General features: G+C 45.6%; 1 pseudogene; it reads left to right on the top strand.

Annotated features, from left to right (window-relative positions):
• Positions 1-18101, top strand: part of LOC141060433 (uncharacterized) — a 91910-nt pseudogene that overhangs the window by 14643 nt on the left and 59166 nt on the right.

Below are 18101 nucleotides of genomic sequence, written 5' to 3'. Positions count from 1 at the left end.
AGCATCCAGGGTCGCAGAGCGGCGTTGGAAGAGAACACACCTGTAAGACAACTTCACTGCTCTCAAACAAGCTACACTTGCCTTCAAATCAGCCCTCACCTCTGCCGCCTCATTCTGCTGCCTCACCACCGCCCGAGCTGCCGCCTCATCACCAGAGCTGCTGCACCCCCGACCTTCTGTCTCTTGCCCACTATCCCGTAGAATGTAAGTCCGCAAGGACAGGGTCCTCTCTCCTCTGCACCAGTCGGTCATTGTAAATTTGTTTACTGTTAACGACATCTATAACTTTTGTATGTAACCCCCTTCTCATGTACAGCACTATGGAACTAATGGCGCTATATAAATAAATAATAATTATCTATGGGAATAACAGGGTATATGACCGGAGAGGTGAGAGGCTCTGATGTCATCACATGACCTCATTATCTATGGGAATAACGGGATATGACCGGAGAGGTGAGAGGCTCTGATGTCATCACATGACCTCATTATCTATGGGAATAACAGGGGATATGACCGGAGAGGTGAGAGGCTCTGATGTCATCACATGACCTCATTATCTATGGGAATAACAGGGGATATGACCGGAGAGGGGAGAGGCTCTGATGTCATCACATGACCTCATTATCTATGGGAATAACGGGATATGACCGGAGAGGTGAGAGGCTCTGATGTCATCACATGACCTCATTATCTATGGGAATAACAGGGGATATGACCGGAGAGGTGAGAGGCTCTGATGTTGTCACATGACCTCATTATCTATGGGAATAACAGGGGATATGACCAGAGAGGTGATGGACTCTGGAGATATCTGTAGTGATATTATTAATGTCTCCACACTCAGGATTACACAGTAGTGAAGACCTCTAGTGATCGCTGCCAGGCTCCTGTGTCTGAAGGACGGGGAGGAACCCTGAGCCCAATCCCTGGGCCTCCACCTCACCCCCAGATACATGAGGACATCAATGACCAGAAGATCCTAGAACTCGCCAACAAGATGATTGAGCTGCTGACTGGAGAGGTGACACTGCTGGGACATTATACAGGACTGCACTGGAGGATTCTGGGTGATGATGGTATCATTGTGTGTGTCAGGTTCCTATAAGGTGTCAGGACGTCACCGTCTATTTCTCCATGGAGGAGTGGGAGTATCTAGAAGGACACAAGGATCGGTACCAGGAGGTAATGATGGAGGAGCACCGGCCCCGCACATCACCAGGTAATAGACAGGACTAAATACACACGGCCTATAATTCTCTGTATGTAATAATGTCAGTCCTGTCTGTGTCTCCTCAGTTCTCTCCAGTAAGAGGACAACCCCAGAGAGATGTCCTGCTCCTCCTCCTCCACAGGACCATCAGGTAGATGGAGATCTCCCTATGATGTGTAGACGGCTGTGACGTCCTTGTGTTCAGTCTTGTTTTCTCCTCCAGTATTATATGTTTTATACTTGTGTAATGAGAGCGGTGGAGACGGCAGGATCACAGCTGACCACAGACAACACATGTCCAGATCTTCTCACCATTGTTCCCGGGGACTTCTCCGATCATCGGGGACTTTTACAATATTTGTTTTGCAGCTTTTGGATCCGGATAAAGATCTGAAGAATATTAATGCTCCAGAGAGAAATGTGACGGGCGATCAGTGGTGTAAAGAGGAGACCCCTAATGTGAGGGGCGATCAGCGGTGTAAAGAGGAGACCCCTAATGTGAGGGGCGATCAGCGGTGTAAAGAGGAGACCCCTACAGATACCCACCCAGGTGAGTAGTGACCACGGAATAAGAAGAGAAGTCTTAGATTCCTTTAAGTCAATAATACAATTTTTTTTCAGCAGTATATTAACCCCTTCATCTTTCACCCTTCGTAAAAACAAGCTAAATACACAGTATGCAAAATTTGAGTTTATTTATATTTTCAAATCCAAAGACTGATTCTTACGTTTTCTTAGTTCTGATTTAAAAAAAACACTTCTATTTTTAACCATCACGTATGGATTTTGCACAAAACGCCTATGAAATTACGTACAAACAACATGAACAAAAAAAATCTTCATTGTAGCCCAAAATTTACACAATATTGAACATTCATTTTACAAGTTTGTTGGAAACTTAAGTCTTTTCCTTTTATCTTCAAAGCTTCTCTTAGTACCTCTTTTATAGAAGGCCTGTGGATCTTCTCTGTGAAGCATCTAGCAGTAGTCCCCCATCACGTTCACGTTCCATCTAGCTTGGTATCGTCGTTCCATTTCCTGATATCCTGGTGAAATGTTTCTCCTTGCTTTTTGCTAACACCACCATGGTTTTCAGGAAAGAAGTTTAATTGAGACTACTTCAAATTCATCAGACATTCCAAGGCCTTGAAATGTTTCATCATGTTCTTCCTTTTGGACTTTGTCATGTGCCCTGTCCTGAGTGACACAGCCGGCAGGCCGGTAAATGATACAACAGGATGCGGCACGTGTGATTGTCCTATGTGACGCGGCCTGCAGGCTAGTAACTAATACAACAAGACAAGGGGAATAGGGAAAATCTGGGTAACATTAACAATGGTGGCCCTGCGATAGGGAATAGGGACGTGGAGACCTCCTGCACTCCCCGACTCAGTGTCTCTACACTTCTAACGTTCCCTATGCCGGTTCCGCACCGGGCGCCGATCAGAACCTCAAAACCCTGACTCGCCCTGCACCTAAACCCTCGCTAGGGAATTGGTCGGTGCGGAAGCTAATCCCACCACTGCACTAAACACACATAAGGAAAAGAGACAAAACAGGGGAAACACCAATTAGCTTTGCTCAGTTGCTTACGCTCCTAGCAACAGAGCCCACCACCTGCGTGCATCTTTTCCTCCATCATCCGACTTCTGGGTGCGCTGTCCAGAAACGGATCTTCTCAGCACAATAGTGCAGCCTTGGAGCAAACAGAGTCCACACCTGCGTGCAGCTGTCCAGAAACAGAGTCCCGCAAATGAGTCCAGCTTTTCTGCCAAAAAGTCCAGCATGCTTGAGTCCAGCTCTCAGCAACCAAGTCCAGCATTTTGAGTGCAGCTCTGCACCATAGCTGCCACTCCACCAATTCATGCACGAACTCCCTGCTGACACCATAACTGCGACTCCACCACGCCATGCCAGCACTCCTTGCAGACACCATAGCTGACCCTCCAGGAATCTCACTGAGCTGCCCGTGACTCTCCTTTAACTCCATTCGTCATCCTGGCTTGCTTGCAAATGAATACCTTATCACCAACAGTGATTGACACACCTGATACTCTCTTATAGAGCTATCACACCTGTTACATAATTAAGTGTACAAACTAAGGTAACCAGAGTGCAATGACCCTAATGGCCACCGGGGGGAAAACTACAACTGAAATCACCACAGTGCAATGACCCTAATGGCCACCGGGGGCAAAACCACCTTTGGCACACAGCCAAGGGAAAAAAAAAAGTTACTTTGTGCATTTACTCTGTCAGATCCAACCTGGATAGTGACACTTTTGTTGCTACCTAGAAATTTCTTCACAACTTCTTTTAAAGATTCCCAAGCCTTTTTCTCAACAGCTTTGATTTTGGTTTAGAACATGTCGTCCTTCATGAGTTTCCGAATATCCTGACCCACAAAAATGCCTTCCTTCAGTTTTGCTTTGGACAGTCCCTCAAACTTAGTACATGGGTAGTTAAAAGTCTCTCCCTTTACAAACTTCTTCATCATTCCATGCCTAATGTGAAGTGGTGGCAGGAGAACTGTAGTGGGATCAGCTAAACTTTTCACAACTATGTTCTTGAGTCCAGGTTGCAAAAATGTTCTTGTTGACCAACTCTTTTCCGTCACTGATGAGTCCTATCACGGCTGTCCCATTCCCACAAATGGGTACTTCATGTGTCCTCTTTGCTGCCCAAATAGCAAAGCGAAAACTTCCAGATCACCTCATATTAACCATCCTTGATCCTTGTAGTTAAGTTTTCTCTAGTCACCTTCCACGTCAGCCACCTTGGAGGTTGTCTCCCCGCCCTAATAGGGGACAGGAACACAAAGAGGTTAAATAACCCTCCCCTTCCTGCTATCTCAGTGTTTTTCCTGTCCCCCTATCGGGGCATGAAGAGGTCACAAGGGGCTGCCGTGGCCAACGAGCGGAGCCCTAGATACTTACCAGAAGCTGGGCAGCTGAGGTCGGGGGGTTCTCCTCTCCTCCATGTGCTGCTCCCGTCTCCACCACCGGTGTGACTCGGGACATGACCGCCCCTCCCGCGCCCTCCGGGGTAAAGCGGGGCGGTATGGTGCCTGCCGAGGTCCTGCACAGCTCCCCAGCGTCCTTCCTCCTTCCAGCGCTGCATGGGGAAGCCGGCGCGCGCGCCAGATGGGGCGGGCAGTAGACCGGAAGTAGCGATGACGCGCACTTCCAGTTTGCGGCCTCCAGCGTCCTGCAATGGGAAACGCGTGCCGGCGCCCGGGGTACCCGGGAAATGGCTCCAACAGCGACGGGGGTCGACCAGCGTCCTCCCCAGGGACAGAGGAGGAGGGAGGAGCACCAGAGAACGAACGCCAGCAACACCCTTAAAAAGGGTGCAGCAGCTCCAGGTAAGCGCAGTGTGTCTGTGGTGTGTACGGATATGGATGGTGAGAAGCCCTCAGCTGCAGCATCTGCGGAGCCCAGCGTTCCCCCTCCTACAGTGAGTAGCAGGGCCAGGTCCCTTGGCTGTCAAAATACGGTGGCACAGGTCTGAGTAAGCCTTCTCTTCTTCTTGCAGGAAGACAAGGCCTCTACCCCTAAAAACCCCCGCAAGTGTGGTATTTGTGGTGCCAGGTTTCCTTCTGACTACAGAAAGAAGTTATGCCAACCCTGTACGCAAAATATCCTGCATACCGAACAACCCTCCCTGTTTGACAGCATAAAGACTCTCATTAGGCAGGAGGTTCAGGCCTCCATAGCAGCCCAGACCCCCGAGGCCCAGGGCCCTGCCTCAAAAAAGAGGAAAAGGGCACCCGTGGAGGCTGACTCGGGAGAGGTCCGTTCCTCCGGATCGGAGGATATTTGGGAAAATGAGGGCTCCACGTCCACCTCCAGTCATGATGCGAAAAAATATTATTTCTCGGAGGATATGGAGGAGTTAGTATCCATGGTGAGAAATACCATGGGATTAGAGGAGGAGGAGGTCAAGCTCTCAGTCCAGGATAAGATGTTTGGAGGGTTGAAACCCAGAGGTAGAAAGGGTTTCCCAGTTCATGAGGTTATAAAGGATTTAATAGCTCAGGAGTGGTCCTCCCCCGAGAAGGCACTTACTGTGCCCTCTGAGCTGAAAAACCGTTTTCCCCTAGAGGGTGATAGTTCTGTTTGGGAGATCCCTAAAATAGACTTCTAAGTATCCAGGGTCACTAAGAAGACGTCCTTACCCTTTGAGGATGCCTCCCTATTGAAGGATCCAATGGATCGCAAAATAGAGAGCCATCTTAAAAAGTCCTGGGAGGCCTCTACGAACCTGCTGAAAGCAAATATTGCATCCACCTGCGTAGCCAGATCTTTGTTTTTCTGGCTACGCACGCTGGAAGATCACTTATCGGGGGGCACTCCAAGAGAGGAAATCCTAGACTCCCTATCAATCCTCCAGAAGGCAACAGGGTATTTGGCTGATGCCTCAGGAGAAATGGTACGGGTAGCAGCAAGGTCCCTTGTCCTCTCAAACTCGGCCAGGAGAGCCTTGTGGCTGAAGTCATGGGGGGGTGATATCACCTCCAAGACGAAACTGTGTGCTATCCCCTTCCAGGGACACCATGTGTTTGGGCCGGTCCTAGAGGATATCCTGGAGAAGGCCTCAGACAAGAATAAATCACTGCCAGAACAGAAATCCACCAAAAGGCAGTTTTTTTCGTCCCTCAAGAGAGCAGACCTCCCAGAGGCCATTCAGGGGAAAGGGCAAGACGGGTTGATGGAGCTTACCCAAAAGGGGGTAAAGGAAGAAACATCCTTGTGCCCCAACAGCACCAGCCCCCGGAGAAGCAGTGACTCCCGGGTAGGGGGTTGACTCACACAGTTTCTCGCCCAATGGAAGGCCACGACCTCGAACCAGTGGGTCCTGCACACTATACAATATGGGCTGAAGCTGGAGTTCGAGCACCCCCCCAAACGCCCTAAGAATTACCCCGGCACAGTCCCCAAGTCTGCAGAAAATATTCCGTCAAATAGAAGAACTCCTACAGGAAGAAGTGGTCTCGTATGTACCTCCGCAAGAGGAGGGCAGGGGACATTATTCTCGCCTGTTCCTGATAAAAAAAAACAAAACCTCAGGAAAACACAGGCTCATAATAAACCTAAAGCCCCTGAACCACTTCATCAAGTACCGAAGGTTCAAGATGGAATCCGTGAAGTCAGCGATCCCGCTCATTGGGCAAAACTGGCAAATGGCTACGATAGATCTAAGGGACGCATATTACCACGTGCCCATTCATCCAGATCACCGGAAGTTTCTGAGGTTCGCCGTCTCCCACGACCGAGGAATCAGCCACCTCCAGTTCAATGCCCTGCCGTTTGGGGTATCCCCAGCACCAAGGGTATTCACAAAGATCATGAGGGAAGCAGTCATCTCTATCCGACTTCAAAGGATATGTATTGTGCCGTATCTAGACGATCTGCTGATCGTCACACCATCGGTAACCTGGCTGAACCAGGACGTATCAAGAACACTACAGATACTCGAAGGCCTAGGGTGGATACCGAATTTCCAGAAGTTGGCCCTCTATCCTTCCCCGAGGAGGAAATTCCTGGGGATTCTCTTGGATTCGTAGAAAAGAACCTCCTTTCTCCCCGAAGATCGGCAAAAAGACCTTCGGCAAAAAATAATCAGGTTCAGAGACCAAAGGGCGCCAACATTGAGGGACGCCATGTCCATCCTGGGTTTCCTGACGGCGTGCATTCAGGTGGTATCCTGGGCACAAGCTCATACATGAGTCCTTCAATCATATGTCCTGATGAACGCGAGGAAGTATCCGAACAACCTGTCAAAAAAGGTTCTGCTTCCAGGACATGTAAAAGCAGCTTTTTGGTGGTGGCTGAGTTACCGAAACCTGAGACGAGGAGTAAGTTGGGATCAGCTTCCTCTAAAAGTACTATGTACCGATGCCAGCCTGAGGGGCTGGGGGGCTGTGGTCGAGGATTCGTACTTTCAGGGGCAGTGGCCCCAGAACATAAGATCCGGATCTTCAAACCTAAGGGAGTTGACGGCGGTGGAAGAGTCACTGAAAGCCACATCAGCCCTGGGCAAGAACCATCATGTTCGGATATACTGCGACAACGTGACCACGGTGGCATATCTCAGACACCAAGGGGGCACAAAATACGCCAGTCTAAAGAAAGTAGCAACAAGAATCTTCCTCTGGGCAGAGAAGCACCTGTTATCCATTTCCGCAGTACACCTGAAGGGGTCGGAAAACATCAAAGCAGACTTCTTGAGCAGGAAGGGAGTCCATCCAGGAGAATGGTGTCTGAACCAGGAGGTCTTCCAGACCCTATCCTCAAGATGGGGAGATCCAGAAGTCGACCTGTTCGCGAATGCGCAGAATGCAAAAGCAGCGACTTATTTCTCCCTCAGTCCCACGTACGGAGCCCAGGGGACGGATGCATTTGCCCATCCATGTGTCTTCAGACTGGCCTATGCTTTTCCCCCAATCCCGATGCTGGCAAGAACGTTACAAAAGATAAGAGCAGACGGAGTCACAACGATCCTAGTGGGTCCCATGTGGCCAGGGCGGAGCTGGTACAGCACTCTGTTGGACATGGCCCAAGAAGGTCCCTTGCTTCTACCCCAAAGGACCGACCTCCTGTTTCAGGGTCCCTTACTACACCCAAACCCGACCAGGCTACGTTTAGCAGCTTGGTTATTGAAGCCAATATTCTGAAGGCTAAAGGGTTGTCGGATGAGGTAATTCGGACCCTTCAAAAAAGCAGAAAGCCAGTGACGAATGCAATTTATGGCAAAATATGGAACAAATTTTGCTACTGGGGCCCCTGACCCCTCCCATCCAAATATTGCCCAAATACTTGACTTCCTGCAGAAAGGGTTAGATCTAGGCCTTACTCCAAGTACTTTGAAAGTACAGGTATCTGCCCTTAGTTCTTTTTTTGACCAAGACTTAGCCAGACACCGCTGGGTCAAGCGATTCATGGTAGCGGCAGGCAGGAACCAGAAACAGTGTTTCTGGTGGCAATCACATAGGCTAGACGCGTGGGGGAGCTACAGGCCCTATCAGTACAGGAACATTACCTCCTACTCAATCCAGAAAGTATAATACTACGTCTAGACCCCTCCTTTTTGCCCAAGGTGGTGTCAGACTTTCATAGAAGCCAGGATATCGTGTTGCCCTCATTTTGCCCAAATCTTTCTAATCCGAAGGAGGGAAGGTTTCATACCCTGGACGTTCGCAGGGTAGTTCTCTGCTACCTCGAGGCAACCAGGGATTGGAGAATCGATCAGAATCTGTTCCTCCAGTATTCGGGAAGAAACAAAGGAAAGAAAGTGGCAAAGAACACGATAGCGGGCTGGATCAAGCAGTCCATCTCTCTGGCATATTCTGCAAGACATCTCTCTCCTCTTGAGTCGTTAACAGCCCACTCCACTCGATCAGTCGCTACGTCCTGGGCAGCGAGGGGAAATACGTCTTCGAAGCAGATATGCAGAGCTGCCACCTGGTCCTCTTTGCACACCTTTACTAGACACTATAGACTGGATTTCAATAGGGATCTGACGTTCGGCAGACGCGTCTTTCAAGCCGTAGTCCCCCCCTAGAAAAATTAACGTTGGCATGACTCCAAGGTGGCTGTTGTGGAAGGTGACTAGAGAAAATAGAATTAGACTTACCGGTAATTCAGTTTCTAGGAACCTTCCACGACAGCACTAATTTCCCTCCCTATATGGTATGTTTGCCTGATGATTCCTGCTCTACTGGCGGTAACTATTCATGCTAGTATGTCAGAAAAAACACTGAGGTAGCAGGAAGGGGAGGGTTATTTAACCTCTTTGTGTTCCTGTCCCCTATTAGGGTGGGGAGACAACCTCCAAGGTGGCTATCGTGGAAGGTTCCTAGAAACCGAATTACCGGTATGTCTAATTCTATTTTTTGACAGTAAAGTCTAAATTATCATAGCTTTCCGTAAAGTGTACCGAAAGCCCTACAGGCACTGAAGCATACTTGCTGCCATTGTGCAGCAGCACAGCTTTAGATTTTGAGGATGAATCAATAAAGAGTCTCCTCTCGCTCACATTGTGCTCAATGGTAAATTTTTCTATCAGCCCTGGAACACCACTGCAATACACTAGAGCACCATCTTGAGAAGTTATGGAAGGAATTCCTTTTCTCTGCTTCTGTATCATAAAATCAGGTATCAGGTTCTTTTCCTTTAGTCTAGAGCCTAAAAGTTCTGCAGAATGTTTAGGAAGGTCCAAATCCCTGTCTAAATCATTTAATTTGAGCTGTGAAAAAAGCTTTGGCTCATTAGGACTGGCGTGAAAGTCTTTGTCAGAATCCTGCTCTTCATATTCTGAGTCTTCTGAATCAGGTGGATTTTCAAGATTCCCTGGAGGTGAAGGGGCAGGTATTCCTGGACTGTGAGGCACAGGGTGAATCGCTGACGGTAGGTCCAGCCGGGTATATCATTTCCCTCTTATTTCTAAGGTAGAATCCCTCCTCATTGCACGTACAAAGGTAGCAGTCATCAATATGACTTTGCTTCTCTCTCCAGATCATACGTACACCAATACGAAAGCTCTCTTTCTTCCCTTTAGACCTCTGTTGTAGTTCTTCTACAGAAACAGAATGCACTATATGTGGAGCCCACAACTTGTCCTGATCACCTAGTTGTACACCAAAGTACGCATAATACACCTTTATAACCAAGTCTGTCGCTACACTCATCAGGAGAACGTTAAACTAGAAGAAGAGGGGATGGGAAGAAAAATGTTAGACACGAACATGAAACCAAATATTATACTGATGAATGATATGAGGTGTGGCAAAGAAGATCCAAGACAACATACTCAGAAGGGAGGTAAGAAAATTTCTAAAACAATCAACAGGGAGGAGATTGGAACAAAGCAAAATTCTCTAAAATGCATGATCGCAAACGCCAGAAGCCTGACAAACAAGATGGAAGAACTAGAATCTAATTAATAAAAATATTGGAGAAAGAGAAACCAATCACAAACTAAAATGTTTCTATACTAATGCACAAAGCATGGGCAACAAACAAGGAGAATTGGAACTACTAACGCAGGAGAAGAAATATGATGTCATTGGAATCACTGAAACTTGGTGGGACGATACACATGATTGGAATACAAGGCTAGAAGGATACAACTTATTTGCAAGAAACAGACTTGATAAACGAGGAGGGGGTGTCGCATTGTATGTTAGAAACGCGTATATCTGCACAGAGATTGAAGCTTCAGAGACTGGGAGTTCTGTGGAAACTGTTTGGGTAAGAATACAAGGACAGAACAATGGAAAGGACACCATTGTAGGCATTTACTACAGGCCGCCTGTGCAACCTGAAGATATGGATGAACTCTTTATGAAGCAAATGGCCAAGTTCTCCAAAAAATATGACATAGTTGTCATGGGAGATTTCAACTATCCAGACATTTGTTGGGAATCTCTCTCAGGCAAAACTAATAGGTCAAGGAAATTCTTATCCTCTCTTGCTGACAACTTTATCTTCCAAAAGGTAGGGGAGAAAACAAGGGGAACTGCTACCTTGGATCTAATCCTTATAAACAGGGAGGAAATGGTTGAGGAGGTAAAAGTGGCTGGGACCCTAGGAGGTAGCGACCATGCTATTTTAGAATTTTGGATAACTAGAGGAGGAAGACCTGTGAAGACTCAGACGTCAAGGTTAGATTTCAGAAAGGCAGATTTTAAGGGATTCAGAAAGAGAATTGGAGGGATCCATTGGCTGGATATCCTTAAAGACAAAAATGTCCAGGAAGGATGGGAAATCTTGAAAAATGAAATTCTCAAAGCACAATTGTTAACAATTCAGAAAAGAGGGAAGAATAGGAAGCATTTAAGGAAGCCAGGATGGATGAACACAGAACTTAAGCACATGCTAAAAAGGAAGAAAAAAATGTTTATAAAATGGAAAGAGGGAGGCATATCTAAAGAAGAATATAATGCTCTCTGCAGAACCTGCAGGGCACAAATCAGATTATCTAAAGCTGACAATGAATTGAGGCTTGCAAGAGATGTCAAAAGCAATAATAAAGGATTTTGGGGATATGTCAAAAGTAAAAGAAAAGTCAAAGATGCTATAGGATTTTTACAGGATGAAAATGATGAAATGGTAAGACAGGATGTTGAGAAGGCCGAACTTTTAAATTCCTATTTTGCATCTGTTTTCTCTCAGAAGGGAAATGTGACATCAGCTGTTCTTCACTGTCCTATTAAGGGAATAGAAGAATGCAGGATATCTATAAACAGAAAGATAGTGAGGAAACACTTAGCTAACCTAAATGAATTCAAGTCTCCAGGTCCAGATGAATTACACCCCAGAGTACTGAAGGAGATAGCAGAAGAAATTTTTGAACCCCTCTCCATAATCTTTGAAAATTCTTGGAGAACAGGAGAAGTCCCAGAAGACTGGAGAAGAGCAAATGTTGTTCCTATCTTCAAAAAGGGGAAGAAGGTGGACCCAGGCAACTATAGGCGGGTGAGTCTGACTTCTATACCAGGAAAGATGTTTGAACAAATTATTAAACAACATGTATGTCAGTACCTGGATAAGAATGAAGTGATTAAACAGAGTCAGCATGGGTTTGTAACTAATAAGTCATGTCAGACTAACTTAATTTCCTTCTATGACGGAATCACTGATTGGGTGGATCAAGGAAATGCTGTAGATATAGTATATCTTGACTTCAGCAAAGCATTTGACAAAGTATCTCATACAATCCTTATTGAAAAAATGACTAAGTATGGAATGGACAAGGCAACTGTTAGGTGGATTCATAACTGGCTTAGTGATCGGACCCAAAGAGTGGTCGTAAATGGCTGCACATCCAGTTGGAAGAATGTCTCAAGTGGGGTACCACAGAGCTCTGTCCTGGGCCCTGTATTGTTCAACATCTTTATCAACGATTTAGATGAAGGAATTGAGGGTAAGCTGATTAAATTTGCTGATGACACAAAGCTAGGAGGGATAGCTAATACTAGAGGAGAGAGGATTCAAAAAGATATAAATAAACTGGAGAAGTGGGCAGCAACTAACAGAATGGTTTTTAACAGGGAAAAATGCAAAGTACTACATCTGGGCAATAAAAATGAAGAAAGCATATACAGAATGGGAGGAATAGGCCTAAGCAACAGCACATGTGAAAAAGACTTGGGTATACTAATAGATCACAGACTGAATATGAGTCAACAGTGTGATGCAGCAGCAAAAAAGGCAAATGCAATTCTAGGATGTATTAACAGAAGCATACAGTCTAGATCACGTGAAGTCATTATTTCCCTCTACTCCTCTTTGGTCAGACCTCATCTGGAATATTGTGTCCAGTTTTGGGCACCACATTTTAAAAAAGACATCAACAAACTGGAGCAAGTTCAGAAAAGAGCGACCAGAATGGTGAACGGTCTGCAAACCCTGTCTTATGAGGAAAGGTTGCAGGATTTGGGATTGTTTAGTTTGCAAAAGAGAAGACTGAGAGGAGACTTAATAGCTGTCTACAAATATCTAAAGGGCTGTCACATTGTAGAAGGATAAACTTTATTCTCATTTGCACAAGGAAAGACTAGAAGCAATGGGATGAAACTGAATGGGAGGAGACACAGATTAGATATTAGAAAAAACTTTTTGACAGAGTGATCAATGAGTGGAACAAGCTGCCACGAGAAGTGGTGAGTTCTCCTTCAATGGATGTCTTCAAACAGAGGCTGGACAGACATCTGACTGGGATGATTTAGCGAATCCTGCTTTGAGCAGGGGGTTGGACCAGATGGCCCAGGAGGTCCCTTCCAACTCTATGATTCTATGATTCTAGAAGCAGAAATATCTACAGGTAACAATGACATAGTGGGAATAACCGAGACATGGTTAGATGAAAGCTATGACTGGGCAGTTAACTTACAGGGTTACAGTCTGTTTAGAAAGGATCGTAAAAATTGGAGAGGAGGAGGGGTTTGTCTTTATGTAAAGTCTTGTCTGAAGTCCACTTTAAGGGAAGATATTAGCGAAGGGAATGAGGATGTCGAGTCCATATGGGTCGAAATACATGGAGGGAAAAATAGTAACAAAATTCTCTTTGGGGTCTGTTACGAACCCCCAAATGTAACAGAAATCATGGAAAGTTTACTACTAAGGCAGATAGATGAAGCTGCAACCCATAATGAGGGCCTTGTTATGGGGGACTTTACCCGGATATTAACTGGGAAACAGACCTGCGAAACCCATAAAGGCCACAGGTTTCTGCTAATAGCCAAGAATAATTATCTCTCACAATTGGTGCAGAATCCGACCAGAGGAGCAGCACTTTACACCTAATACTATCTAACAGACCTGACAGAATAACAGATCTGCAGGTTGTTGGGCGTCTAGGAAATAGCGACCACAATATTGTACAGTGTCACTTGTCTTTCGCTAGGGGGACATGTCAGGGAGTCACAAAAACACTGAACTTTAGGAAGGCAAAGACTGACCAGCTTAGAGATGCCCTTAGTCTGGGTGACTGGGACAATGTCCTCAGAAATAAGAATACAGAAAATAAATGGGATATGTGTAAGAACATCCTTAATAGGCGCTGCAAGCGGTTTATACCTTGTGGGAATAAAAGGACAAGAAATAGGAAAAACCCAATGTGGCTAAATAAAGAAGTAAGAGGAGCAATTAACAGTTAAAAGAAAGCATTTACACTACTGAAGCAGGATGGCCCCGCTGAAGATCTAACAACTATAGGGAGAAAAAGTCTTTATCTAAAAAAATAAAGCTGCCAAAAAGGAAACAGAGAAGCACATTGCTAAGGAGAGTAACACTAATCCCAAGCTGTTCTTCAACTATATCAATAGTAAAAGAATCAAAAGTGAAAGTGTAGGCCCATTAAAAAATTGTGAGGAAAGAATGGTTGTAGATGATGAGGAAAAAGCTTATATATTAAACACCTCCATGGTATTCACGGTGGAAAATGAAAAGCTAGGTGAAATGCCGAGAGACAAAGAAAACCCTATATTATGGGTCACCAATCTAGCCCAGGAAGAGGTGCAAAACCGGCTAAATTAGATTAAGCTAGATAAATCTCCGGGTCCGGATAGCATACACCCACGAGTACTAAGAGAACTAAGTAATGTAATAGACAAACCATTATTTCTTATATTTAGAGACTCTATAGCGACGGGGTCTGTTCCACAGGACTGGCGCATAGCAAATGTGCTACCAATATTCAAAAAGGGCTCTAAAAGTGACCCTGGAAATTATAGGCCAGTAAGTCTAACCTCTATTGTTGGTGAGATATGTGAAGGGTTTCTGAGGGATGTTATTCTGGATTATGAGAATAACTGTTTAACGCCATATCAGCATGGGTTTATGAGGAATCGCTCCTGTCACACCAATCTAATCAGTTTTTATGAAGAGGTCAGCTATAGACTGGAGCAAGGTGAGTCATTGGATGTGGTATATCTTGATTTTTCCAAAGCGTTTGATACCGTGCCACACAAGAGGTTGGTACACAAAATGAGAATGCTGGGTGTGGGGGAAAATGTGTGTAATGGGTTTGTAACTGACTTAGTGATAGAAAGCAGAGGGTGGTTATAAATGGTATATTCTATAACTGGGTCGCTGTGACCAATGGGGACCGCAGGGGTCGGTGTTGGGACCTATTCTCTTCAACATACTGTATTTATTAACGATCTGGTAGAAGGTTTGCACAGTAAAATATCAATATTTGCAGATGATACAAAACTATGTAAAGCAGTCAGCACAAGAGAAGATCGTATCCTGCTACAGATGGATCTGGATGAGTTGGAAACTTGGGCCGAAAGGTGGCAGATGCGGTTTAACAATGATAAATGTAAGGTTATACACATGGGAAGAAGGAATCAATATCACCATTACACACTGAACGGGAAGCCACTGGGTAAATCTGACAAGGAGAAGGACTTGGGGATCCTAGTTAATGATAAACTTACCTGGAGCAGCCAGTGCTAGGCAGCGGCTGCCAAGGCAAACAGGATCATGGGGTGCATTAAAAGAGGTCTGGATACACATGATGAGAGCATTATACTGCCTCTGTACAAATCTCTGGTTAGACTGCACATGGAGTTCTGTGTACAGTTTTGTGCACCAGTGCTCAGGAAGGATATAATGGAACTAGAGCGAGTACAAAGGAGGGCAACAAAATTAATAAAGGGGATGGGGGAACTACAATACCCAGAGAGATTAGCAAAATTAGGATTATTTAGTCTAGAAAAAAGACGACTGAGGGGCGATCTAATAACCATGTATAAGGGGACAATACAAATATCTCTCCGAGGATCTGTTTATACCAAGGAAGGTGACGGTCACAAGGGGGCATTCTCTGCGTCTGGAGGAGAGAAGGTTTTTCCACCAACATAGAAGAGGATTCTTTACTGTTGGGCAGTGAGAATCTGGAATTCCCTGCCTGAGGAGGTGGTGATGGCGAACTCAGTCCAGGGGTTCAAGAGAGGCCTGGATGTCTTCCTGGAGCGTAACAATATTGTATCTTACAGTTATTGTTAGGTTCTTTAGAAGGACGTAGATCTGGGGATTTATTCTGACAGAATTTTATAGGCTGAACTGGATGGACTAATGGCTTTTTTCGGCCTTACTAACTATGTTACTATGTTCCTTCGTGGTTTCTTCACTACAAAACAACTGCAAATTTAAATCAATCGAAGCAGCATATATAACAAATATACAAAATTACCTTTTGCTTTTTACGGAAGCACTGACATGTCAACCCTATCATTTAGACCTATTGGACCTGTTCCACATGTCTGTAGAATAAAGGCCAAATTGTCTTACCGATATAAAAAAAGCGGCAAGGGCAAAAATAACACCCCACATATGCTGTTTTGCAAGAAATAAAGTCTCGCACCTGATGACTGCAAGGACCAATTTTAATAAATTTACCCACTAATTTAAAGGGGCAATAAGTGCAATGACCACATTTAAAATTGCCCTTAGGGATGCCCGATTTCCCTCATACGGTTATGGATCAATAAATCCGCCAGGTTGGTACTACGCAGACTAGCAAAAAGAGGACCCCTGCTGACTATTTCTTGAAGGTCCACATCTCTCTCTAAAATATTCCAATTTTTTCTGATGATTGATCGTATATGATCATCCATAGGACTGTACTTAAAACTAAAAACCTTTTTTTCTTTCTTTTTTTGGGGATTGCTAATGGGGATCTCACTCTCATTAGGGCCCTGTCTAATACTACTTTGGGATATCCCCTCTCTTGGAATCTTTTATTGAAATCTTGAGACTGTCTCCTACATCCCTTGGGTTCCCTGTTGATTCTTTTAATCCTCAAAACTGGCTATACGGTAACAATTTTTTTACATACTGAGGGTGAGCGCTATGGTAGTGTAATAGAGAGTTAACCGCTGACTGCTTTCTGGACACCTCTGTATGGAGTTTCCCATTTTCTATCCACAATTTTACATCCAAAAATTCCAAAGTCATGCCTCCAAAGTGAGACGTGAATCTCATGTTTGAGGTATTAGTCCGGTTAAGATAATCCACAAATGATGCAAATAATGCAACTATATCCTGGGTACCGTCCCAAACCACAAAGACGTCATCCACATCTCAAGGTACTGAGAGAGGGGTTCTGTAAGAGACCCTATTCCTTAAACTATAGAATGACCGGGAGGTTGAGACAGGGACGTGTGCACTTTTGTCACATGGTACTGTTACGTGCTACAGAACCACTGAGCACCCAGAATATGTTGTGCAGTTATATGTATGTATAATAGGTTCTATGTGAGATGCATGTCCCTAATGCATCAGCTCACAGGCAGCGCCCCTAGGCAGAGGGGACACGATATTCTCCTTTTGTCCGCCCTCCCCCACCTTTGTAATTCCCACAGTAAACATCGGCAGGCTCCGGCCACCTGCGGCTTTTGTAATGCATGTCTGGCCTGCCGCTTTTCTATTGGCCTGCCTTCTGTATCTGTGATATATTCTGTGTCCTGTGAGTAAAGTGTTGTCAGACTGGAAATACGTGGAGAAGCAGTGATCTTTTATATGCGCCCATGTAACCAAGGAATTCCAGCCAGCGTCATTCATTCAGACTCCAGCCAACGCAGAGCGGACCTCCGAAAACACGGGGTGGTACTGAAAGAGGTACCCCAGCTTGGTAGACCCCGTTACACCTGTGGCAGCAGCGGGATATGATACCCCTTCTACAGGAGGAAAGGAATGAATGGAAAATAACTACCAGAAGTTAAAGAGGACTACATTAAAAGATCTGGTGGAAGCCCGAGGGTTGATCGCCAGCAACAAAACAAAAGCGGATTTGATAGCAGCCATCATGGAACACAACAGTGCAGCGCCCCCCAATGTGAATGTGGAGGAGACCGAATTCCAGAGGGAGTTACTTGAGGATCCTTCATTAGAGGGATATCGTGGGAAGGCACAGGAGGGGAGAGGAGTACTGGAAGGGGAACAGTTTGTATGGAAGCAGGGACTCCTTACCGATCACAGAGCAGCACCACACAGGGACGAGCCCCACTATAAAACAGCTGGTAATTCCCAAGACGTATAGGCAGGAGTTACTGCGAATCTCTCATGATATACCCTTGGCCGGGCACTTCGGTGTCAGTCGCACCAGGCATCGTCTGACACAAAACTTCTTTTGGCCGGGGGTAACCTATGATGTTCGTCAGTACTGCCAGACCTGTGACAGTTGTCAGCGCATTGGCAAGAGGGGGGATCGATGCAAGGCCAAATTACGCCCCCTCCCCATTGTGGAGGAACCATTTAGCCGAGTAGCGGTCGATCTGATAGGGCCGTTAACCAAACCCAGACCGTCCAGGAAAAGGTATATATTGACAGTGGTAGATTATGCCACACGGTATCCAGAGGCGGTTGCGTTACCTAAC

Source organism: Dendrobates tinctorius, unplaced genomic scaffold, assembly GCF_039654945.1.
Source record: "Dendrobates tinctorius isolate UK_male_01 unplaced genomic scaffold, ASM3965494v1 ptg000237l, whole genome shotgun sequence".
NCBI classification, from domain to species: domain Eukaryota; kingdom Metazoa; phylum Chordata; class Amphibia; order Anura; family Dendrobatidae; genus Dendrobates; species Dendrobates tinctorius.
Note: the sequence above shows the minus strand (reverse complement) of the source record. Positions and strands in the feature narration are given on the sequence as shown.